Raw genomic sequence first — 24163 nt, forward strand, 5'->3', positions numbered from 1 at the left:
AACTGACATCAGGAACCTGGCCTGGTGACTTTTGTTTCTCTGGGGAAAGGCCATAGATGATGTCCAGTGCCCCCTGGCCCGGAGTGGCCTGCAGCCTGCTGAAATTCCGCACGGATCAGGATACATCCCAGACCGAAACTAAAACCATAGGCAACTGTGGCTGGTTTGACAGTGCCAAGTGCCTCCTGCAAACTGACATCAGGAACCTGGCCTGGTAAGTTTTGTTTCTCTGGGGAAAGGCCATCGTTCTTGTCCAGGGCCTTGCGGCCTGGAGTGCCCGGCCTCCTGCTGAAATTCCGCATGGGTCAGGATGCCTCCCAGATGGAAAGTGCCCCCACAGACAACTGTGGCTGGTTTGACAGTGCCAAGTGCCTCCTGCTAACTGACATCAGGAACCTGGCCTGGTGACTTTTGTTTCTCTGGGGAAAGGCCATAGATGATGTCCAGTGCCCCCTGGCCCGGAGTGGCCGACTGCCTGCTGAAATTCCGCACAGATCAGGATAACTCCCAGATGAAAGGAGCCCCCACAGGCAACTGTGGCTGGTTTGACAGTGCCAAGTGCCTCCTGCAAACTGACATCAGGAACCTGGCCGGGTGACTTTTGTTTCTCTGGGGAAAGGCCATCATTCCTCTCCAGTGTCCGCTGGCCCCAAGTGGCCGGCTGCCTGCTGAAATTCCGCACGGATCAGGATAGCTCCCAGATGGAAGGTGCTCCCACAGGCAACTGTGGCTGGTTTGACATTGCCAAGTGCCTCCTGCAAACTGACATCAGGAACCTGGCCTGGTGACTTTTGTTTCTCTGGGGAAAGGCCATCGTTCGTGTCCAGGGCCGGGTGTCCCTGGGTGTCCGGCTGCCTGCTGAAATTCCAAACGGATTAGGATGCCGCCCAGATGAAAGGTACCACCACAGGCAACTGTGGCAGGTTTGACAGTGCCAAGTGCCTCCTGCAAACTGACATCAGGAACCTGGCCTGGTGACTTTTGTTTCTCTGGGGAAAAGCCATGGTTCATGTCCAGGACCTGGTGGCCCGGAGTGGCCGGCCGCCTGCTGAAATTCCGCATGGATCAGGATGCCTCCCAGATGAAAAGTGCCCCCACAGGCACCTGAGGCTGGTTTGACAGTGCCAAGTGCCTCCTGCCAACTGACATCAGGAACCTGGCCAGGTGACTTTTGTTTCTCTGGGGAAAGGCCATCGTTCCTCTCCAGGGCCAGCTGGCCCGGAGTGGCCGGCTGCCTGCTGAAATTCCGCACGGATCAGGATACCTCCCAGATGCAAGGTGCCCCCAGAGGCAACTGTGGCTGGTTTGACAGTGCCAAGTACCTCCTAGAAATTGACATCAGGAACCTGGCCTGGTGACTTTTGTTTCTCTGGCGAAAGGCCATGGTTCATATCCTGAGCCTGGTGTCCTGGAGTGGCCGTCTGCCTGCTGAAATTCTGCACGGACCAGGATGCCGCCAAGATGAACGGTGCCCCCAGAGGCAACTGTGGCTGGTTTGACAGTGCCAAGTGCCTCCTGCAAACTGACATCAGGAACCTGGCCTGGTGATTTTCTTTCTCAGGGGAAAGGCCATCGTTCAGGTCCAGTGCCCGGTGGCCCGCAGTTGCCTGCTGCCTGCTGAAATTCCACACGGATCAGGATGCCTCCCAGATGCAAGGTGCCCCCACAGGCAACTGTGGCTGGTTTGACAGTGCCAAGTACCTCCTACAAATTGACATCAGGAACCTGGCCTGGTGACTTTTGTTTCTCTGGGTTAAGGCTATTATTCTTCTTCAGAGCCCGGTGGCTCGGAGTGGCCGGCTGCCTGCTGAAATTCCGCACGGATCAGGATACCTCCCCGGTTCAAGGTGCCGCCACAGCCAACTGTGGCTGGTTTGACAGTGCCATGTGCCTCCTGCAAACTGACATCAGGAACCTGGCCTGGTGACTTTTGTTTCTCTGGGGAAAGGCCATTGTAAGTGTCCAGGGCCTGTGGCCCGTAGTGGCCGACCGCCTGCTGAAATTCCGCACGGATCAGGATACCTCCCAGACCGATACTACCACCACAGGCAACTGTGGCTGGTTTGACAGTGCCAAGTGCCTCCTGCAAACTGACATCAGGAACCTTGCCTGGTGACTTTGGTTTCTCTGAGTAAAGGCCATCGTTCCTCTCCAGGGCCCGTAGTCCGGAGTAGCCGGCTGCCTGCTGAAATTCCTCATGGATCAGGGTGCCTGCCACATGAAAGGTGCCCCCACAGGCAACTACGTCTGGTTTGACAGTGCCAAGTGCCTCCTGCAAACAGACATCAGGAACCTGGCCTGGTGATTTTTGTTTGTCTGGGGAAAGGCCATTGTACGTGTCCAGAGCCTGGTGGCCCGGAGTGGCCAGCTGCCTGCTGAAATTCCGCACGGACCAGGATTCCTCCCAGAACGAAAGTACCACCACAGGCAACTGTGGCTGGTTTGACAATGCCAAGTGCCTCCTGCAAACTGACATCAGCAACCTTGCCAGGTGACTTTTGTTTCTCTGGGGAAAGGCCATCGTTCGTGTCCAGGGCCGGGTGTCCCTGGGTGTCCGGCTGCCTGCTGAAATTCCGAACGGATTAGGATGCCGCCCAGATGAAAGGTACCACCACAGGCAACTGTGGCAGGTTTGACAGTGCCAAGTGCCTCCTGCAAACTGACATCAGGAACCTGGCCTGGTGACTTTTGTTTCTCTGGGGAAAGGCCATCGTTCCTCTCCAGGGCCCGCTGGCCCGGAGTGGCCTGCAGCCTGCTGAAATTCCGCACGGATCAGGATGCCTCCCAGACCGAAAGTACCACCCAAGGCAAATGTGGCTGGTTTGACAGTGCCAAGTGCCCCCTGCAAACAGACATCTGCGACCTGGCCTGCTGAGTTCTGTTTCTCTGGGGAAAGGCCATCGTTCCTCTCCAGGGCCCGGTGGCTCGAGTGGCAGGCTGCCTGCTGAAATTCCAAACGGATCAGGATGCCTCCCAGATGAAAGGTGCCCCCACAGGTAACTGCGTCTGGTTTGACACTGCCAAGTGCCTCCTGCAAGCTGACATCAGCAACCTGGCCTGGTGACTTTTGTTTCTCTGGGGAAAGGTCATGCTTCATATCCTGGACCCGTAGTCCCAGAGTGGCCGGCTGCCTGCTGAAATTCCGAACGGATTAGGATGCCGCCCAGATGAAAGGTACCACCACAGGCAACTGTGGCAGGTTTGACAGTGCCAAGTGCCTCCTGCCAACTGACATCAGGAACCTGGCCTGGTGACTTTTGTTTCTCTGGGGAAAGGCCATCATTCTTCTCCAGTGCCCGTTGGCCCGGAGTGGCCGGCTGCCTGCTGAAATTCCGCACGGATCAGGATACCTCCCAGATGAAAGGTGCCCCCATAGGCACCTGTGGCTGGTTTGACAGTGCCAAGTGCCTCCTGCAAACTGACATCAGGAACCTGGCCTGGTAACTTTTGTTTCTCTGGGGAAAGGCCATGGTTCATGTCCACGGCCTGGTGGCCCAGAGTGTCCGGCTCCCTCCTGAAATTCAGCATGGATCAGGATGCCTCCCAGATGAAAATTGCCTCCACAGGCACCTGTGCCTGGTTTGACAGTGCCAAGTGCCTCCTGCAAACTGACATCAGGAACCTGGCCTGGTGACTTTTGTTTCTCTGGGTTAAGGCTATTATTCTTCTTCAGAGCCCGGTGGCTCGGAGTGGCCGGCTGCCTGCTGAAATTCCGCACGGATCAGGATACCTCCCCGGTTCAAGGTGCCGCCACAGCCAACTGTGGCTGGTTTGACAGTGCCATGTGCCTCCTGCAAACTGACATCAGGAACCTGGCCTGGTGACTTTTGTTTCTCTGGGGAAAGGCCATTGTAAGTGTCCAGGGCCTGTGGCCCGTAGTGGCCGACCGCCTGCTGAAATTCCGCACGGATCAGGATACCTCCCAGACCGATACTACCACCACAGGCAACTGTGGCTGGTTTGACAGTGCCAAGTGCCTCCTGCAAACTGACATCAGGAACCTTGCCTGGTGACTTTGGTTTCTCTGAGTAAAGGCCATCGTTCCTCTCCAGGGCCCGTAGTCCGGAGTAGCCGGCTGCCTGCTGAAATTCCTCATGGATCAGGGTGCCTGCCACATGAAAGGTGCCCCCACAGGCAACTACGTCTGGTTTGACAGTGCCAAGTGCCTCCTGCAAACAGACATCAGGAACCTGGCCTGGTGATTTTTGTTTGTCTGGGGAAAGGCCATTGTACGTGTCCAGAGCCTGGTGGCCCGGAGTGGCCAGCTGCCTGCTGAAATTCCGCACGGACCAGGATTCCTCCCAGAACGAAAGTACCACCACAGGCAACTGTGGCTGGTTTGACAATGCCAAGTGCCTCCTGCAAACTGACATCAGCAACCTTGCCAGGTGACTTTTGTTTCTCTGGGGAAAGGCCATCGTTCGTGTCCAGGGCCGGGTGTCCCTGGGTGTCCGGCTGCCTGCTGAAATTCCGAACGGATTAGGATGCCGCCCAGATGAAAGGTACCACCACAGGCAACTGTGGCAGGTTTGACAGTGCCAAGTGCCTCCTGCAAACTGACATCAGGAACCTGGCCTGGTGACTTTTGTTTCTCTGGGGAAAGGCCATCGTTCCTCTCCAGGGCCCGCTGGCCCGGAGTGGCCTGCAGCCTGCTGAAATTCCGCACGGATCAGGATGCCTCCCAGACCGAAAGTACCACCCAAGGCAAATGTGGCTGGTTTGACAGTGCCAAGTGCCCCCTGCAAACAGACATCTGCGACCTGGCCTGCTGAGTTCTGTTTCTCTGGGGAAAGGCCATCGTTCCTCTCCAGGGCCCGGTGGCTCGAGTGGCAGGCTGCCTGCTGAAATTCCAAACGGATCAGGATGCCTCCCAGATGAAAGGTGCCCCCACAGGTAACTGCGTCTGGTTTGACACTGCCAAGTGCCTCCTGCAAGCTGACATCAGCAACCTGGCCTGGTGACTTTTGTTTCTCTGGGGAAAGGTCATGCTTCATATCCTGGACCCGTAGTCCCAGAGTGGCCGGCTGCCTGCTGAAATTCCGAACGGATTAGGATGCCGCCCAGATGAAAGGTACCACCACAGGCAACTGTGGCAGGTTTGACAGTGCCAAGTGCCTCCTGCCAACTGACATCAGGAACCTGGCCTGGTGACTTTTGTTTCTCTGGGGAAAGGCCATCATTCTTCTCCAGTGCCCGTTGGCCCGGAGTGGCCGGCTGCCTGCTGAAATTCCGCACGGATCAGGATACCTCCCAGATGAAAGGTGCCCCCATAGGCACCTGTGGCTGGTTTGACAGTGCCAAGTGCCTCCTGCAAACTGACATCAGGAACCTGGCCTGGTAACTTTTGTTTCTCTGGGGAAAGGCCATGGTTCATGTCCACGGCCTGGTGGCCCAGAGTGTCCGGCTCCCTCCTGAAATTCAGCATGGATCAGGATGCCTCCCAGATGAAAATTGCCTCCACAGGCACCTGTGCCTGGTTTGACAGTGCCAAGTGCCTCCTGCAAACTGACATCAGGAACCTGGCCTGGTAACTTTTGTTTCTCTGGGGAAAGGCCATCGTTCATGTCCACGGCCTGGTGGCCCAGAGTGTCCGGCTCCCACCTGAAATTCAGCATGGATCAGGATGCCTCCCAGATGAAAAGTGCCCCCACAGGCACCTGAGGCTGGTTTGACAGTGCCAAGTGCCTCCTGCCAACTGACATCAGGAACCTGGCCTGGTGACTTTTGTTTCTCTGGGGAAAGGCCATAGATGATGTCCAGTGCCCCCTGGCCCGGAGTGGCCTGCAGCCTGCTGAAATTCCGCACGGATCAGGATACATCCCAGACCGAAACTAAAACCATAGGCAACTGTGGCTGGTTTGACAGTGCCAAGTGCCTCCTGCAAACTGACATCAGGAACCTGGCCTGGTAAGTTTTGTTTCTCTGGGGAAAGGCCATCGTTCTTGTCCAGGACCTTGCGGCCTGGAGTGCCCGGCCTCCTGCTGAAATTCCGCATGGGTCAGGATGCCTCCCAGATGGAAAGTGCCCCCACAGACAACTGTGGCTGGTTTGACAGTGCCAAGTGCCTCCTGCTAACTGACATCAGGAACCTGGCCTGGTGACTTTTGTTTCTCTGGGGAAAGGCCATAGATGATGTCCAGTGCCCCCTGGCCCGGAGTGGCCGACTGCCTGCTGAAATTCCGCACAGATCAGGATAACTCCCAGATGAAAGGAGCCCCCACAGGCAACTGTGGCTGGTTTGACAGTGCCAAGTGCCTCCTGCAAACTGACATCAGGAACCTGGCCTGGTGACTTTTGTTTCTCTGGGGAAAGGCCATCATTCCTCTCCAGTGTCCGCTGGCCCCAAGTGGCCGGCTGCCTGCTGAAATTCCGCACGGATCAGGATAGCTCCCAGATGCAAGGTGCTCCCACAGGCAACTGTGGCTGGTTTGACATTGCCAAGTGCCTCCTGCAAACTGACATCAGGAACCTGGCCTGGTGACTTTTGTTTCTCTGGGGAAAGGCCATCGTTCGTGTCCAGGGCCGGGTGTCCCTGGGTGTCCGGCTGCCTGCTGAAATTCCAAACGGATTAGGATGCCGCCCAGATGAAAGGTACCACCACAGGCAACTGTGGCAGGTTTGACAGTGCCAAGTGCCTCCTGCAAACTGACATCAGGAACCTGGCCTGGTGACTTTTGTTTCTCTGGGGAAAAGCCATGGTTCATGTCCAGGACCTGGTGGCCCGGAGTGGCCGGCCGCCTGCTGAAATTCCGCATGGATCAGGATGCCTCCCAGATGAAAAGTGCCCCCACAGGCACCTGAGGCTGGTTTGACAGTGCCAAGTGCCTCCTGCCAACTGACATCAGGAACCTGGCCAGGTGACTTTTGTTTCTCTGGGAAAAGGCCATCGTTCCTCTCCAGGGCCAGCTGGCCCGGAGTGGCCGGCTGCCTGCTGAAATTCCGCACGGATCAGGATACCTCCCAGATGCAAGGTGCCCCCAGAGGCAACTGTGGCTGGTTTGACAGTGCCAAGTACCTCCTAGAAATTGACATCAGGAACCTGGCCTGGTGACTTTTGTTTCTCTGGCGAAAGGCCATGGTTCATATCCTGAGCCTGGTGTCCTGGAGTGGCCGTCTGCCTGCTGAAATTCTGCACGGACCAGGATGCCGCCAAGATGAACGGTGCCCCCAGAGGCAACTGTGGCTGGTTTGACAGTGCCAAGTGCCTCCTGCAAACTGACATCAGGAACCTGGCCTGGTGATTTTCTTTCTCAGGGGAAAGGCCATCGTTCAGGTCCAGTGCCCGGTGGCCCGCAGTTGCCTGCTGCCTGCTGAAATTCCACACGGATCAGGATGCCTCCCAGATGCAAGGTGCCCCCACAGGCAACTGTGGCTGGTTTGACAGTGCCAAGTACCTCCTACAAATTGACATCAGGAACCTGGCCTGGTGACTTTTGTTTCTCTGGGTTAAGGCTATTATTCTTCTTCAGAGCCCGGTGGCTCGGAGTGGCCGGCTGCCTGCTGAAATTCCGCACGGATCAGGATACCTCCCCGGTTCAAGGTGCCGCCACAGCCAACTGTGGCTGGTTTGACAGTGCCATGTGCCTCCTGCAAACTGACATCAGGAACCTGGCCTGGTGACTTTTGTTTCTCTGGGGAAAGGCCATTGTAAGTGTCCAGGGCCTGTGGCCCGTAGTGGCCGACCGCCTGCTGAAATTCCGCACGGATCAGGATACCTCCCAGACCGATACTACCACCACAGGCAACTGTGGCTGGTTTGACAGTGCCAAGTGCCTCCTGCAAACTGACATCAGGAACCTTGCCTGGTGACTTTGGTTTCTCTGAGTAAAGGCCATCGTTCCTCTCCAGGGCCCGTAGTCCGGAGTAGCCGGCTGCCTGCTGAAATTCCTCATGGATCAGGGTGCCTGCCACATGAAAGGTGCCCCCACAGGCAACTACGTCTGGTTTGACAGTGCCAAGTGCCTCCTGCAAACAGACATCAGGAACCTGGCCTGGTGATTTTTGTTTGTCTGGGGAAAGGCCATTGTACGTGTCCAGAGCCTGGTGGCCCGGAGTGGCCGGCTGCCTGCTGAAATTCCGCACGGACCAGGATTCCTCCCAGAACGAAAGTACCACCACAGGCAACTGTGGCTGGTTTGACAATGCCAAGTGCCTCCTGCAAACTGACATCAGCAACCTTGCCAGGTGACTTTTGTTTCTCTGGGGAAAGGCCATCGTTCGTGTCCAGGGCCGGGTGTCCCTGGGTGTCCGGCTGCCTGCTGAAATTCCGAACGGATTAGGATGCCGCCCAGATGAAAGGTACCACCACAGGCAACTGTGGCAGGTTTGACAGTGCCAAGTGCCTCCTGCAAACTGACATCAGGAACCTGGCCTGGTGACTTTTGTTTCTCTGGGGAAAGGCCATCGTTCCTCTCCAGGGCCCGCTGGCCCGGAGTGGCCTGCAGCCTGCTGAAATTCCGCACGGATCAGGATGCCTCCCAGACCGAAAGTACCACCCAAGGCAAATGTGGCTGGTTTGACAGTGCCAAGTGCCCCCTGCAAACAGACATCTGCGACCTGGCCTGCTGAGTTCTGTTTCTCTGGGGAAAGGCCATCGTTCCTCTCCAGGGCCCGGTGGCTCGAGTGGCAGGCTGCCTGCTGAAATTCCAAACGGATCAGGATGCCTCCCAGATGAAAGGTGCCCCCACAGGTAACTGCGTCTGGTTTGACACTGCCAAGTGCCTCCTGCAAGCTGACATCAGCAACCTGGCCTGGTGACTTTTGTTTCTCTGGGGAAAGGTCATGCTTCATATCCTGGACCCGTAGTCCCAGAGTGGCCGGCTGCCTGCTGAAATTCCGAACGGATTAGGATGCCGCCCAGATGAAAGGTACCACCACAGGCAACTGTGGCAGGTTTGACAGTGCCAAGTGCCTCCTGCCAACTGACATCAGGAACCTGGCCTGGTGACTTTTGTTTCTCTGGGGAAAGGCCATCATTCTTCTCCAGTGCCCGTTGGCCCGGAGTGGCCGGCTGCCTGCTGAAATTCCGCACGGATCAGGATACCTCCCAGATGAAAGGTGCCCCCATAGGCACCTGTGGCTGGTTTGACAGTGCCAAGTGCCTCCTGCAAACTGACATCAGGAACCTGGCCTGGTAACTTTTGTTTCTCTGGGGAAAGGCCATGGTTCATGTCCACGGCCTGGTGGCCCAGAGTGTCCGGCTCCCTCCTGAAATTCAGCATGGATCAGGATGCCTCCCAGATGAAAATTGCCTCCACAGGCACCTGTGCCTGGTTTGACAGTGCCAAGTGCCTCCTGCAAACTGACATCAGGAACCTGGCCTGGTGACTTTTGTTTCTCTGGGGAAAGGCCATCGTTCATGTCCACGGCCTGGTGGCCCAGAGTGTCCGGCTCCCACCTGAAATTCAGCATGGATCAGGATGCCTCCCAGATGAAAAGTGCCCCCACAGGCACCTGAGGCTGGTTTGACAGTGCCAAGTGCCTCCTGCCAACTGACATCAGGAACCTGGCCTGGTGACTTTTGTTTCTCTGGGGAAAGGCCATAGATGATGTCCAGTGCCCCCTGGCCCGGAGTGGCCTGCAGCCTGCTGAAATTCCGCACGGATCAGGATACATCCCAGACCGAAACTAAAACCATAGGCAACTGTGGCTGGTTTGACAGTGCCAAGTGCCTCCTGCAAACTGACATCAGGAACCTGGCCAGGTGACTTTTGTTTCTCTGGGAAAAGGCCATCGTTCCTCTCCAGGGCCAGCTGGCCCGGAGTGGCCGGCTGCCTGCTGAAATTCCGCACGGATCAGGATACCTCCCAGATGCAAGGTGCCCCCAGAGGCAACTGTGGCTGGTTTGACAGTGCCAAGTACCTCCTAGAAATTGACATCAGGAACCTGGCCTGGTGACTTTTGTTTCTCTGGCGAAAGGCCATGGTTCTTATCCTGAGCCTGGTGTCCTGGAGTGGCCGTCTGCCTGCTGAAATTCTGCACGGACCAGGATGCCGCCAAGATGAACGGTGCCCCCAGAGGCACCTGTGGCTGGTTTGACAGTGCCAAGTGCCTCCTGCAAACTGACATCAGGAACCTGGCCTGGTGATTTCCTTTCTTAGGGGAAAGGCCATCGTTCAGGTCCAGTGCCCGGTGGCCCGCAGTTGCCTGCTGCCTGCTGAAATTCCACACGGATCAGGATACCTCCCAGATGCAAGGTGCCCCCACAGGCAACTGTGGCTGGTTTGACAGTGCCAAGTACCTCCTACAAATTGACATCAGGAACCTGGCCTGGTGACTTTTGTTTCTCTGGCGTAAGGCTATTATTCTTCTTCAGAGCCCGGTGGCCCGGAGTGGCCGGCTGCCTGCTGAAATTCCGCACGGATCAGGATACCTCCCCGGTTCAAGGTGCCGCCACAGGCAACTGTGGCTGGTTTGACAGTGCCAAGCGCCTCCTGCAAACTGACATCAGGAACCTGGCCTGGTGACTTTTGTTTCTCTGGGGAAAGGCCATTGTACGTGTCCAGGGCCTGTGGCCCGTAGTGGCCGGCTGCCTGCTGAAATTCCGCACGGATCAGGATACCTCCCAGATGACAGGAGCCCCCACTGGCAACTGTGGCAGGTTTGACAGTGCCAAGTGCCTCCTGCAAACTGACATCAGGAACCTGGCCTGGTGACTTTTGTTTCTCTGGGTAAAGGCCATGGTTCATGTCCAGGACCTGATGGCCCGGAGTGGCCGGCCGCCTGCTGAAATTCCGCATGAATCAGGATGCCTCCCACATGAAAAGTGCTCCCGCAGGCACCTGTGGCTGGTTTGACAGTGCCAAGTGCCTCCTGCCAACTGACATCAGGAACCTGGCCTGGTGACTTTTGTTTCTCTGGGGAAAGGCCATCATTCTTCTCCAGTGCCTGTTGGCCCGGAGTGGCCGGCTGCCTGCTGAAATTCCGCACGGATCAGGATACCTCCCAGATGCAAGGTGCCCCCATAGGCACCTGTGGCTGGTTTGACAGTGCCAAGTGCCTCCTGCAAACTGACATCAGGAACCTGGCCTGGTAACTTTTGTTTCTCTGGGGAAAGGCCATGGTTCATGTCCACGGCCTGGTGGCCCTGAGTGTCCGGCTCCCTCCTGAAATTCAGCATGGATCAGGATGCCTCCCAGATGAAAATTGCCCCCAGAGGCACCTGTGCCTGGTTTGACAGTGCCAAGTGCCTCCTGCAAACTGACATCAGGAACCTGGCCTGGTGACTTTTGTTTCTCTGGGGAAAGGCCATCATTCTTTTCCGGGGCCCGCTGTCCCGGAGTGGCCTGCAGCCTGCTGAAATTCCGCACGGATCAGGATACATCCCAGACCGAAACTAAAACCATAGGCAACTGTGGCTGGTTTGACAGTGCCAAGTGCCTCCTGCGAACAGACATCAGGAACCTGGCCTGGTAAGTTTTGTTTCTCTGGGGAAAGGCCATCGTTCTTGTCCAGGGCCTTGCGGCCTGGAGTGCCCGGCCTCCTGCTGAAATTCCGCATGGGTCAGGATGCCTCCCAGATGGAAAGTGCCCCCACAGACAACTGTGGCTGGTTTGACAGTGCCAAGTGCCTCCTGCAAACTGACATCAGGAACCTGGCCTGGTGAATTTTGTTTCTCTGGGGAAAGGCCATAGATGGTGTCCAGTGCCCCCTGGCCCGGAGTGTCCGACTGCCTGCTGAAATTCCGCACAGATCAGGATAACTCCCAGATGAAAGGAGCCCCCACAGGCAACTGTGGCTGGTTTGACAGTGCCAAGTGCCTCCTGCAAACTGACATCAGGAACCTGGCCTGGTGACTTTTGTTTCTCTGGGGAAAGGCCATCGTTCGTGTCCAGGGCCGGGTGTCCCTGGGTGTCCGGCTGCCTGCTGAAATTCCAAACGGATTAGGATACCGCCCAGATGAAAGGTACCACCACAGGCAACTGTGGCAGGTTTGACAGTGCCAAGTGCCTCCTGCAAACTGACATCAGGAACCTGGCCTGGTGACTTTTGTTTCTCTGGGGAAAAGCCATGGTTCATGTCCAGGACCTGGTGGCCCGGAGTGGCCAGCCGCCTGCTGAAATTCCGCATGGATCAGGATGCCTCCCAGATGAAAAGTGCCCCCACAGGCAACTGTGGCTGGTTTGACAGTGCCAAGTGCCTCCTGCAAACTGACATCAGGAACCTGGCCTGGTGACTTTTGTTTCTCTGGGAAAAGGCCATCGTTCCTCTCCAGGGCCAGCTGTCCCGGAGTGGCCGGCTGCCTGCTGAAATTCCGCACGGATCAGGATACCTCCCAGATGCAAGGTGCCCCCAGAGGCAACTGTGGCTGGTTTGACAGTGCCAAGTACCTCCTAGAAATTGACATCAGGAAACTGGCCTGGTGACTTTTGTTTCTCTGGCGAAAGGCCATGGTTCATATCCTGAGCCTGGTGTCCTGGAGTGGCCGTCTGCCTGCTGAAATTCTGCACGGACCAGGATGCCGCCAAGATGAACGGTGCCCCCAGAGGCAACTGTGGCTGGTTTGACAGTGCCAAGTGCCTCCTGCAAACTGACATCAGGAACCTGGCCTGGTGATTTTCTTTCTCAGGGGAAAGGCCATCGTTCAGGTCCAGTGCCCGGTGGCCCGCAGTTGCCTGCTGCCTGCTGAAATTCCACACGGATCAGGATGCCTCCCAGATGCAAGATGCCCCCACAGGCAACTGTGGCTGGTTTGACAGTGCCAAGTACCTCCTACAAATTGACATCAGGAACCTGGCCTGGTGACTTTTGTTTCTCTGGGTTAAGGCTATTATTCTTCTTCAGAGCCCGGTGGCTCGGAGTGGCCGGCTGCCTGCTGAAATTCCGCACGGATCAGGATACCTCCCCGGTTCAAGGTGCCGCCACAGCCAACTGTGGCTGGTTTGACAGTGCCAAGCGCCTCCTGCAAACTGACATCAGGAACCTGTCCTGGTGACTTTTGTTTCTCTGGGGAAATGCCATTTTACGTGTCCAGGGCCTGTGGCCCGTAGTGGCCGGCCGCCAGCTGAAATTCCGAAGGGATCAGGATACCTCCCAGACCGATACTACCACCACAGGCAACTGTGGCTGGTTTGACAGTGCCAAGTGCCTCCTGCAAACTGACATCAGGAACCTTGCCTGGTGACTTTGGTTTCTCTGGGGATAGGCCATCGTTCCTCTCCAGCGCCCGTAGTCCGGAGTAGCCGGCTGCCTGCTGAAATTCCTCATGGATCAGGATGCCTCCCAGATGAAAATTGCCCCCAGAGGCACCTGTGCCTGGTTTGACAGTGCCAAGTGCCTCCTGCAAACTGACATCAGGAACCTGGCCTGGTGACTTTTGTTTCTCTGGGGAAAGGCCATCATTCTTTTCCGGGGCCTGCTGGCCCGGAGTGGCCTGCAGCCTGCTGAAATTCCGCACGGATCAGGATACATCCCAGACCGAAACTAAAACCATAGGCAACTGTGGCTGGTTTGACAGTGCCAAGTGCCTCCAGCGAACAGACATCAGGAACCTGGCCTGGTAAGTTTTATTTCTCTGGGGAAAGGCCATCGTTCATGTCCAGGGCCTTGCGGCGGGAAGTGGCCGGCCGCCTGCTGAAATTCCGCATGGGTCAGGATGCCTCCCAGATGGAAAGTGCCCCCACAGACAACTGTGGCTGGTTTGACAGTGCCAAGTGCCTCCTGCAAACTGACATCAGGATCCTGGCCTGGTGACTTTTGTTTCTCTGGGGAAAGGCCATAGATGATGTCCAGTGCCCCCTGGCCCGGAGTGGCCGACTGCCTGCTGAAATTCCGCACAGATCAGGATAGCTCCCAGATGCAAGCTGCCCCCACAGGCAACTGTGGCTGGTTTGACAGTGCCAAGTGCCTCCTGCCAACTGACATCAGGAATCTGGCCAGGTGACTTTTGTTTCTCTGGGGAAAGGTCATGGTTCATATCCTGGACCCGTAGTCCCGGAGTGGCCGGCTGCCTGCTGAAATTCCGAACGGATTAGGATGCCACCCAGATGAAAGGTACCACCACAGGCAACTGTGGCAGGTTTGACAGTGCCAAGTGCCTCCTGCAAACTGACATCAGGAACCTGGCCTGGTGATTTTCTTTCTCAGGGGAAAGGCCATCATTCCTCTTCAGTGCCCGGTGGCCCGCAGTTGCCTGCTGCCTGCTGAAATTCCGCACGGATCAGGATGCCTCCCAGATGCAAGGTGCCCCCACAGGCAACTGTGGCTGGTTTGACAGTGCCAAGTACCTCCTACAAATTGACATCAGGAACCTGGCCTGGTGACTTTTGTTTCTCTGGGTTAAGGCTATTATTCTTCTTCAGAGCCCGGTGGCTCGGAGTGGCCGGCTGCCTGCTGAAATTCCGCACGGATCAGGATACCTCCCCGGTTCAAGGTGCCGCCACAGCCAACTGTGGCTGGTTTGACAGTGCCATGTGCCTCCTGCAAACTGACATCAGGAACCTGGCCTGGTGACTTTTGTTTCTCTGGGGAAAGGCCATTCTACGTGTCCAGGGCCTGTGGCCCGTAGTGGCCGGCCGCCTGCTGAAATTCCGAAGGGATCAGGATACCTCCCAGACCGATACTACCACCACAGGCAACTGTGGCTGGTTTGACAGTGCCAAGTGCCTCCTGCAAACTGACATCAGGAACCTTGCCTGGTGACTTTGGTTTCTCTGAGTAAAGGCCATCGATCCTCTCCAGGGCCCGTAGTGCGGAGTAGCCGGCTGCCTGTTGAAATTCCTCATGGATCAGGGTGCCTGCCACATGAAAGGTGCCCCCACAGGCAACTACGTCTGGTTTGACAGTGCCAAGTGCCTCCTGCAAACTGACATCAGGAACCTGGCCTGGTGTTTTTTGTTTGTCTGGGGAAAGGCCATTGTACGTGTCCAGAGCCTGGTGGCCCGGAGTGGCCGGCTGCCTGCTGAAATTCCGCACGGACCAGGATTCCTCCCAGAACGAAAGTACCACCACAGGCAACTGTGGCTGGTTTGACAATGCCAAGTGCCTCCTGCAAACTGACATCAGCAACCTTGCCAGGTGACTTTTGTTTCTCTGGGGAAAGGCCATCGTTCGTGTCCAGGGCCGGGTATCCCTGGGTGTCCGGCTGCCTGCTGAAATTCCGAACGGATTAGGATGCCGCCCAGATGAAAGGTACCACCACAGGCAACTGTGGCAGGTTTGACAGTGCCAAGTGCCTCCTGCAAACTGACATCAGGAACCTGGCCTGGTGACTTTTGTTTCTCTGGGGAAAAGCCGTGGTTCATGTCCAGGGCCTGGTGGCCCGGAGTGGCCGGCCGCCTGCTGAAATTCCGCATGGATCAGGATAACTCCCAGATGAAAAGTGCCCCCACAGGCACCTGAGGCTGGTTTGACAGTGCCAAGTGCCTCCTGCCAACTGACATCAGGAACCTGGCCAGGTGACTTTTGTTTCTCTGGGGAAAGGCCATCGTTCCTCTCCAGGGCCCGCTGGCCCGGAGTGGCAGACTGCCTGCTGAAATTCCGCACGGATCAGGATAACTCCCAGATGAAAGGAGCCCCCACAGGCAACTGTGGCTGGTTTGACAGTGCCAAGTGCCTCCTGCAAACTGACATCAGGAACCTGGCCAGGTGACTTTTGTTTCTCTGGGGAAAGGCCATCGTTCCTCTCCAGGGCCCGCTGGCCCGGAGTGGCAGACTGCCTGCTGAAATTCCGCACGGATCAGGATACCTCCCAGATGCAAAGTGCCCCCATAGGCACCTGTGGCTGGTTTGACAGTGCCAAGTGCCTCCTGCCAACTGACATCAGGAACCTGGCCTGGTGACTTTTGTTTCTCTGGGGAAAGGCCATCGTTCCTCTCCAGGGCCCGCTGCCCCGGAGTGGCCTGCAGCCTGCTGAAATTCCGCACGGATCACGATACCTCCCAGACCGAAACTAAAACCATAGGCAACTGTGGCTGGTTTGACAGTGCCAAGTGCCTCCTGCAAACTGACATCAGGAACCTGGCCTGGTAAGTTTTATTTCTCTGGGGAAAAGCCATCGTTCTTCTCCAGGGCCTTGCGGCCTGGAGTGCCCGGCCGCCTGCTGAAATTCCGCATGGGTCAGGATGCATCCCAGATGGAAAGTGCCCCCAAAGGCAACTGTGGCTGGTTTGACAGTGCCAAGTGCCTCCTGCCAACTGACATCAGGAACCTGGCCTGGTGACTTTTGTTTCTCTGGGGAAAGGCCATCGTTCCTCTCCAGGGCCCGCTGGCCCGGAGTGGCCTGCAGCCTGCTGAAATTCCGCACGGATCACGATACCTCCCAGACCGAAACTAAAACCATAGGCAACTGTGGCTGGTTTGACAGTGCCAAGTGCCTCCTGCAAACTGACATCAGGAACCTGGCCTGGTAAGTTTTATTTCTCTGGGGAAAAGCCATCGTTCTTGTCCAGGGCCTTGCGGGCTGGAGTGGCCGGCTGCCTGCTGAAATTCCGCATGGGTCAGGATGCATCCCAGATGGAAAGTGCCCCCAAAGGCAACTGTGGCTGGTTTGACAGTGCCAAGTGCCTCCTGCAAACTGACATCAGGAACCTGGCCTGGTGACTTTTGTTTCTCTGGGGAAAAGCCGTGGTTCATGTCCAGGGCCTGATGGCCCGGAGTGGCCGGCCGCCTGCTGAAGTTTCGCATGGATCAGGATGCCTCCCAGATGAAAAGTGCCCCCACAGGCACCTGAGGCTGGTTTGACAGTGCCAAGTGCCTCCTGCCAACTGACATCAGGAACCTGGCCAGGTGACTTTTGTTTCTCTGGGGAAAGGCCATGGTTCATGTCCAGGGCCTGGGGGCTCGGAGTGGCCGGCTGCCTGCTGAAATTCCGCATGGATCAGGATGCCTCCCACATGAAAAATGCCCCCACAGGCAACTGCGTCTGGTTTGACAGTGCCAAGTGCCTCCTGCCAACTGACATCAGGAACCTGGCCTGGTGACTTTTGTTTCTCTGTGGAAAGGCCATCATTCTTTTCCAGGGTACGGTGGCCCGGAGTGGCTGGCTGCCTGCTGAAATTCCTCACGGATCAGGATGCCTCCCAGACCGAAAGTACCACCCAAGGCAAATGTAGCTGGTTTGACAGTGCCAAGTGCCTCCTGCAAACAGACATCTGCGACCTGGCCTGCTGAGTTCTGTTTCTCTGGGGAAAGGCCATCGTTCCTCTCCAGGGCCCGGTGGCTCGAGTGGCAGGCTGCCTGCTGAAATTCCAAACGGATCAGGATGCCTCCCAGATGAAAGGTGCCCCCACAGGCAACTGTGGCTGGTTTGACAGTGCCAAGTGCCTCCTGCCAACTGACATCAGGAACCTGGCCTGGTGACTTTTATTTCTCTGGGTAAAGGCCATCATTCGTGTCCAGTGCCCCGCGGCCTGGAGTGGCCGGCTTCCTGCTGAAATTCCTCACGGTTGAGGACACCTCCCAGATGAAAGGTGCCCCCACAGGTAACTGTGGCTGGTTTGACACTGCCAAGTGCCTCCTGCAAGCTGACATCAGGAACCTGGCCTGGTGACTTTTGTTTCTCTGGGGAAAGGTCATGCTTCATATCCTGGACCCGTAGTCCCAGAGTGGCCGGCTGCCTGCTGAAATTCCGAACGGATTAGGATGCCGCCCAGATGAAAGGTACCACCACAGGCAACTGTGGCAGGTTTGACAGTGCCAAGTGCCTCCTGCAAACTGACATCAGGAACCTGGCCTGGTGACTTTTGTTTCTCTGGGTAAAGGCCATGGTTCATGTCCAGGACCTGGTGGCCCAGAGTGGCCGGCTGCCTGCTGAAATTCCAAACGGATTAGGATGCCGCCCAGATGAAAGGTACCACCACAGGCAACTGTGGCAGGTTTGACAGTGCCAAGTGCCTCCTGCCAACTGACATCAGGAACCTGGCCTGGTGACTTTTGTTTCTCTGGGGAAAGGCCATCATTCTTCTCCAGTGCCCGTTGGCCCGGAGTGGCCGGCTGCCTGCTGAAATTCCGCACGGATCAGGATACCTCCCAGATGCAAGGTGCCCCCATAGGCACCTGTGCCTGGTTTGACAGTGCCAAGTGCCTCCTGCAAACTGACATCAGGAACCTGGCCTGGTAACTTTTGTTTCTCTGGGGAAAGGCCATGATTCATGTCCACGGCCTGGTGGCCCAGAGTGTCCGGCTCCCTCCTGAAATTCAGCATGGATCAGGATGCCTCCCAGATGAAAATTGCCTCCACAGGCACCTGTGGCTGGTTTGACAGTGCCAAGTGCCTCCTGCCAACTGACATCAGGAACCTGGCCTGGTGACTTTTGTTTCTCTGGGGAAAGGCCATAGATGATGTCCAGTGCCCCCTGGCCCGGAGTGGCCTGCAGCCTGCTGAAATTCCGCACGGATCAGGATACATCCCAGACCGAAACTAAAACCATAGGCAACTGTGGCTGGTTTGACAGTGCCAAGTGCCTCCTGCAAACTGACATCAGGAACCTGGCCTGGTAACTTTTGTTTCTCTGGGGAAAGGCCATCGTTCTTGTCCAGGGCCTTGCGGCCTGGAGTGCCCGGCCTCCTGCTGAAATTCCGCATGGGTCAGGATGCCTCCCAGATGGAAAGTGCCCCCACAGACAACTGTGGCTGGTTTGACAGTGCCAAGTGCCTCCTGCTAACTGACATCAGGAACCTGGCCTGGTGACTTTTGTTTCTCTGGGGAAAGGCCATAGATGATGTCCAGTGCCCCCTGGCCCGGAGTGGCAGACTGCCTGCTGAAATTCCACACAGATCAGGATAACTCCCAGATGAAAGGAGCCCCCACAGGCAACTGTGGCTGGTTTGACAGTGCCAAGTGCCTCCTGCAAACTGACATCAGGAACCTGGCCTGGTGACTTTTGTTTCTCTGGAGAAAGGCCATCATTCCTCTCCAGTGTCCGCTGGCCCCGAGTGGCCGGCTGCCTCCTGAAATTCCGCACGGATCAGGATAGCTCCCAGATGCAAGGTGCTCCCACAGGCACCTGTGCCTGGTTTGACAGTGCCAAGTGCCTCCTGCCAACTGACATCAGGAACCTGGCCAGGTGACTTTTGTTTCTCTGGGGAAAGGCCATCGTTCGTGTCCAGGGCCGGGTGTCCCTGGGTGTCCGGCTGCCTGCTGAAATTCCAAACGGATTAGGATGCCGCCCAGATGAAAGGTACCACCACAGGCAACTGTGGCAGGTTTGACAGTGCCAAGTGCCTCCTGCAAACTGACATCAGGAACCTGGCCTGGTGACTTTTGTTTCTCTGGGGAAAAGCCATGGTTCATGTCCAGGACCTGGTGGCCCGGAGTGGCCGGCTGCCTGCTGAAATTCCGCATGGATCAGGATGCCTCCCAGATGAAAAGTGCCCCCACAGGCAACTGTGGCTGGTTTGACAGTGCCAAGTGCCTCCTGCAAACTGACATCAGGAACCTGGCGGGGTGACTTTTGTTTCTCTGGGAAAAGGCCATCGTTCCTCTCCAGGGCCAGCTGGCCCGGAGTGGCCGGCTGCCTGCTGAAATTCCGCACGGATCAGGATACGTCCCAGATGCAAGGTGCCCCCAGAGGCAACTGTGGCTGGTTTGACAGTGCCAAGTACCTCCTAGAAATTGACATCAGGAACCTGGCCTGGTGACTTTTGTTTCTCTGGCGAAAGGCCATGGTTCTTATCCTGAGCCTGGTGTCCTGGAGTGGCCGTCTGCCTGCTGAAATTCTGCTCGGACCAGGATGCCGCCAAGATGAACGGTGCCCCCATAGGCACCTGTGGCTGGTTTGACAGTGCCAAGTGCCTCCTGCAAACTGACATCAGGAACCTGGTCTGGTGACTTTTGTTTCTCTGGGGTAAGGCTATTATTCTTCTTCAGAGCCCGTTGGCCCGGAGTGGCCGGCAGCCTGCTGAAATTCCGCACGGATCAGGATACCTCCCCGGTTCAAGGTGCAGCCACAGGCAACTGTGGCTGGTTTGACAGTGCCAAGCGCCTCCTGCAAACTGACATCAGGAACCTGGCCTGGTGACTTTTGTTTCTCTGGGGAAAGGCCATTGTACGTGTCCAGGGCCTGTGGCCCGTAGTGGCCGGCTGCCTGCTGAAATTCCGCACGGATCAGGATACCTCCCAGATGACAGGAGCCCCCACTGGCAACTGTGGCAGGTTTGACAGTGCCAAGTGCCTCCTGCAAACTGACATCAGGAACCTGGCGGGGTGACTTTTGTTTCTCTGGGTAAAGGCCATGGTTCATGTCCAGGACCTGGTGGCCCGGAGTGGCCGGCCGCCTGCTGAAATTCAGCATGGATCAGGATGCCTCCCAGATGAAAATTGCCCCCAGAGGCACCTGTGCCTGGTTTGACAGTGCCAAGTGCCTCCTGCCAACTGACATCAGGAACCTGGCCTGGTGACTTTTGTTTCTCTGGGGAAAGGCCATCATTCTTTTCCGGGGCCCGCTGTCCCGGAGTGGCCTGCAGCCTGCTGAAATTCCGCACGGATCAGGATACATCCCAGACCGAAACTAAAACCATAGGCAACTGTGGCTGGTTTGACAGTGCCAAGTGCCTCCTGCGAACAGACATCAGGAACCTGGCCTGGTAAGTTTTGTTTCTCTGGGGAAAGGCCATCGTTCTTGTCCAGGGCCTTGCGGCCTGGAGTGCCCGGCCTCCTGCTGAAATTCCGCATGGGTCAGGATGCCTCCCAGATGGAAAGTGCCCCCACAGACAACTGTGGCTGGTTTGACAGTGCCAAGTGCCTCCTGCAAACAGACATCAGGATCCTGGCCTGGTGACTTTTGTTTCTCTGGGGAAAGGCCATAGATGATGTCCACTGCCCCCTGGCCCGGAGTGGCCGACTGCCTGCTGAAATTCCGCACGGTTGAGGATAACTCCCAGATGAAAGGAGCCCCAACAGGCACCTGTGGCTGGTTTGACAGTGCCAAGTGCCTCCTGCAAACTGACATCAGGAACCTGGCCAGGTGACTTTTGTTTCTCTGGGAAAAGGCCATCGTTCCTCTCCAGGGCCAGCTGGCCCGGAGTGGCCGGCTGCCTGCTGAAATTCCGCACGGATCAGGATACGTCCCAGATGCAAGGTGCCCCCAGAGGCAACTGTGGCTGGTTTGACAGTGCCAAGTACCTCCTAGAAATTGACATCAGGAACCTGGCCTGGTGACTTTTGTTTCTCTGGCGAAAGGCCATGGTTCTTATCCTGAGCCTGGTGTCCTGGAGTGGCCGTCTGCCTGCTGAAATTCTGCTCGGACCAGGATGCCGCCAAGATGAACGGTGCCCCCAGAGGCACCTGTGGCTGGTTTGACAGTGCCAAGTGCCTCCTGCAAACTGACATCAGGAACCTGGTCTGGTGACTTTTGTTTCTCTGGGGTAAGGCTATTATTCTTCTTCAGAGCCCGGTGGCCCGGAGTGGCCGGCAGCCTGCTGAAATTCCGCACGGATCAGGATACCTCCCCGGTTCAAGGTGCAGCCACAGGCAACTGTGTCTGGTTTGACAGTGCCAAGCGCCTCCTGCAAACTGACATCAGGAACCTGGCCTGGTGACTTTTGTTTCTCTGGGGAAAGGCCATTGTACGTGTCCAGGGCCTGTGGCCCGTAGTGGCCGGCTGCCTGCTGAAATTCCGCACGGATCAGGATACCTCCCAGATGACAGGAGCCCCCACTGGCAACTGTGGCAGGTTTGACAGTGCCAAGTGCCTCCTGCAAACTGACATCAGGAACCTGGCGGGGTGACTTTTGTTTCTCTGGGTAAAGGCCATGGTTCATGTCCAGGACCTGGTGGCCCGGAGTGGCCGGCCGCCTGCTGAAATTCCGCATGAATCAGGATGCCTCCCACATGAAAAGTGCTCATGCAGGCACCTGTGGCTGGTTTGACAGTGCCAAGTGCCTCCTGCCAACTGACATCAGGAACCTGGCCTGGTGACTTTTGTTTCTCTGGGGATAGGCCATCATTCTTCTCCAGTGCCTGTTGGCCCGGAGTGGCCGGCTGCCTGCTGAAATTCCGCACGGATCAGGATACCTCCCAGATGCAAGGTGCCCCCATAGGCACCTGTGCCTGGTTTGACAGTGCCAAGTGCCTCCTGCCAACTGACATCAGGAACCTGGCCTGGTGACTTTTGTTTCTCTGGGGAAAGGCCATCATTCTTTTCCGGGGCCCGCTGTCCCGGAGTGGCCTGCAGCCTGCTGAAATTCCGCACGGATCAGGATACATCCCAGACCGAAACTAAAACCATAGGCAACTGTGGCTGGTTTGACAGTGCCAAGTGCCTCCTGCCAACTGACATCAGGAACCTGGCCTGGTGACTTTTGTTTCTCTGGGGAAAGGCCATCATTCTTCTCCAGTGCCTGTTGGCCCAGAGTGTCCGGCTCCCTCCTGAAATTCAGCATGGATCAGGATGCCTCCCAGATGAAAATTGCCCCCAGAGGCACCTGTGCCTGGTTTGACAGTGCCAAGTGCCTCCTGCCAACTGACATCAGGAACCTGGCCTGGTGACTTTTGTTTCTCTGGGGAAAGGCCATCATTCTTTTCCGGGGCCCGCTGTCCCGGAGTGGCCTGCAGCCTGCTGAAATTCCGCACGGATCAGGATACATCCCAGACCGAAACTAAAACCATAGGCAACTGTGGCTGGTTTGACAGTGCCAAGTGCCTCCTGCAAACTGACATCAGGAACCTGGCCTGGTAAGATTTGTTTCTCTGGGGAAAGGCCATCGTTCTTGTCCAGGGCCTTGCGGCCTGGAGTGCCCGGCCTCCTGCTGAAATTCCGCATGGGTCAGGATGCCTCCCAGATGGAAAGTGCCCCCACAGACAACTGTGGCTGGTTTGACAGTGCCAAGTGCCTCCTGCAAACTGACATCAGGATCCTGGCCTGGTGACTTTTGTTTCTCTGGGGAAAGGCCATAGATGATGTCCAGTGCCCCCTGGCCCGGAGTGGCCGACTGCCTGCTGAAATTCCGCACGGTTGAGGATAACTCCCAGATGAAAGGAGCCCCCACAGGCACCTGTGGCTGGTTTGACAGTGCCAAGTGCCTCCTGCCAACTGACATCAGGAACCTGGCCAGGTGACTTTTGTTTCTCTGGGGAAAGGCCATCGTTCCTCTCCAGGGCCCGCTGGCCCGGAGTGGCAGACTGCCTGCTGAAATTCCGCACGGATCAGGATACCTCCCAGATGCAAAGTGCCCCCATAGGCACCTGTGGCTGGTTTGACAGTGCCAAGTGCCTCCTGCCAACTGACATCAGGAACCTGGCCTGGTGACTTTTGTTTCTCTGGGGAAAGGCCATCGTTCCTCTCCAGGGCCCGCTGCCCCGGAGTGGCCTGCAGCCTGCTGAAATTCCGCACGGATCACGATACCTCCCAGACCGAAACTAAAACCATAGGCAACTGTGGCTGGTTTGACAGTGCCAAGTGCCTCCTGCAAACTGACATCAGGAACCTGGCCTGGTAAGTTTTATTTCTCTGGGGAAAAGCCATCGTTCTTCTCCAGGGCCTTGCGGCCTGGAGTGCCCGGCCGCCTGCTGAAATTCCGCATGGGTCAGGATGCATCCCAGATGGAAAGTGCCCCCAAAGGCAACTGTGGCTGGTTTGACAGTGCCAAGTGCCTCCTGCCAACTGACATCAGGAACCTGGCCTGGTGACTTTTGTTTCTCTGGGGAAAGGCCATCGTTCCTCTCCAGGGCCCGCTGGCCCGGAGTGGCCTGCAGCCTGCTGAAATTCCGCACGGATCACGATACCTCCCAGACCGAAACTAAAACCATAGGCAACTGTGGCTGGTTTGACAGTGCCAAGTGCCTCCTGCAAACTGACATCAGGAACCTGGCCTGGTTTGTTTTATTTCTCTGGGGAAAAGCCATCGTTCTTGTCCAGGGCCTTGCGGGCTGGAGTGGCCGGCTGCCTGCTGAAATTCCGCATGGGTCAGGATGCATCCCAGATGGAAAGTGCCCCCAAAGGCAACTGTGGCTGGTTTGACAGTGCCAAGTGCCTCCTGCAAACTGACATCAGGAACCTGGCCTGGTGACTTTTGTTTCTCTGGGGAAAAGCCGTGGTTCATGTCCAGGGCCTGATGGCCCGGAGTGGCCGGCCGCCTGCTGAAGTTTCGCATGGATCAGGATGCCTCCCAGATGAAAAGTGCCCCCACAGGCACCTGAGGCTGGTTTGACAGTGCCAAGTGCCTCCTGCCAACTGACATCAGGAACCTGGCCAGGTGACTTTTGTTTCTCTGGGGAAAGGCCATG

This window comes from Passer domesticus, chromosome 1 (genome assembly GCF_036417665.1).
Source record: "Passer domesticus isolate bPasDom1 chromosome 1, bPasDom1.hap1, whole genome shotgun sequence".
NCBI lineage: Eukaryota > Metazoa > Chordata > Aves > Passeriformes > Passeridae > Passer > Passer domesticus.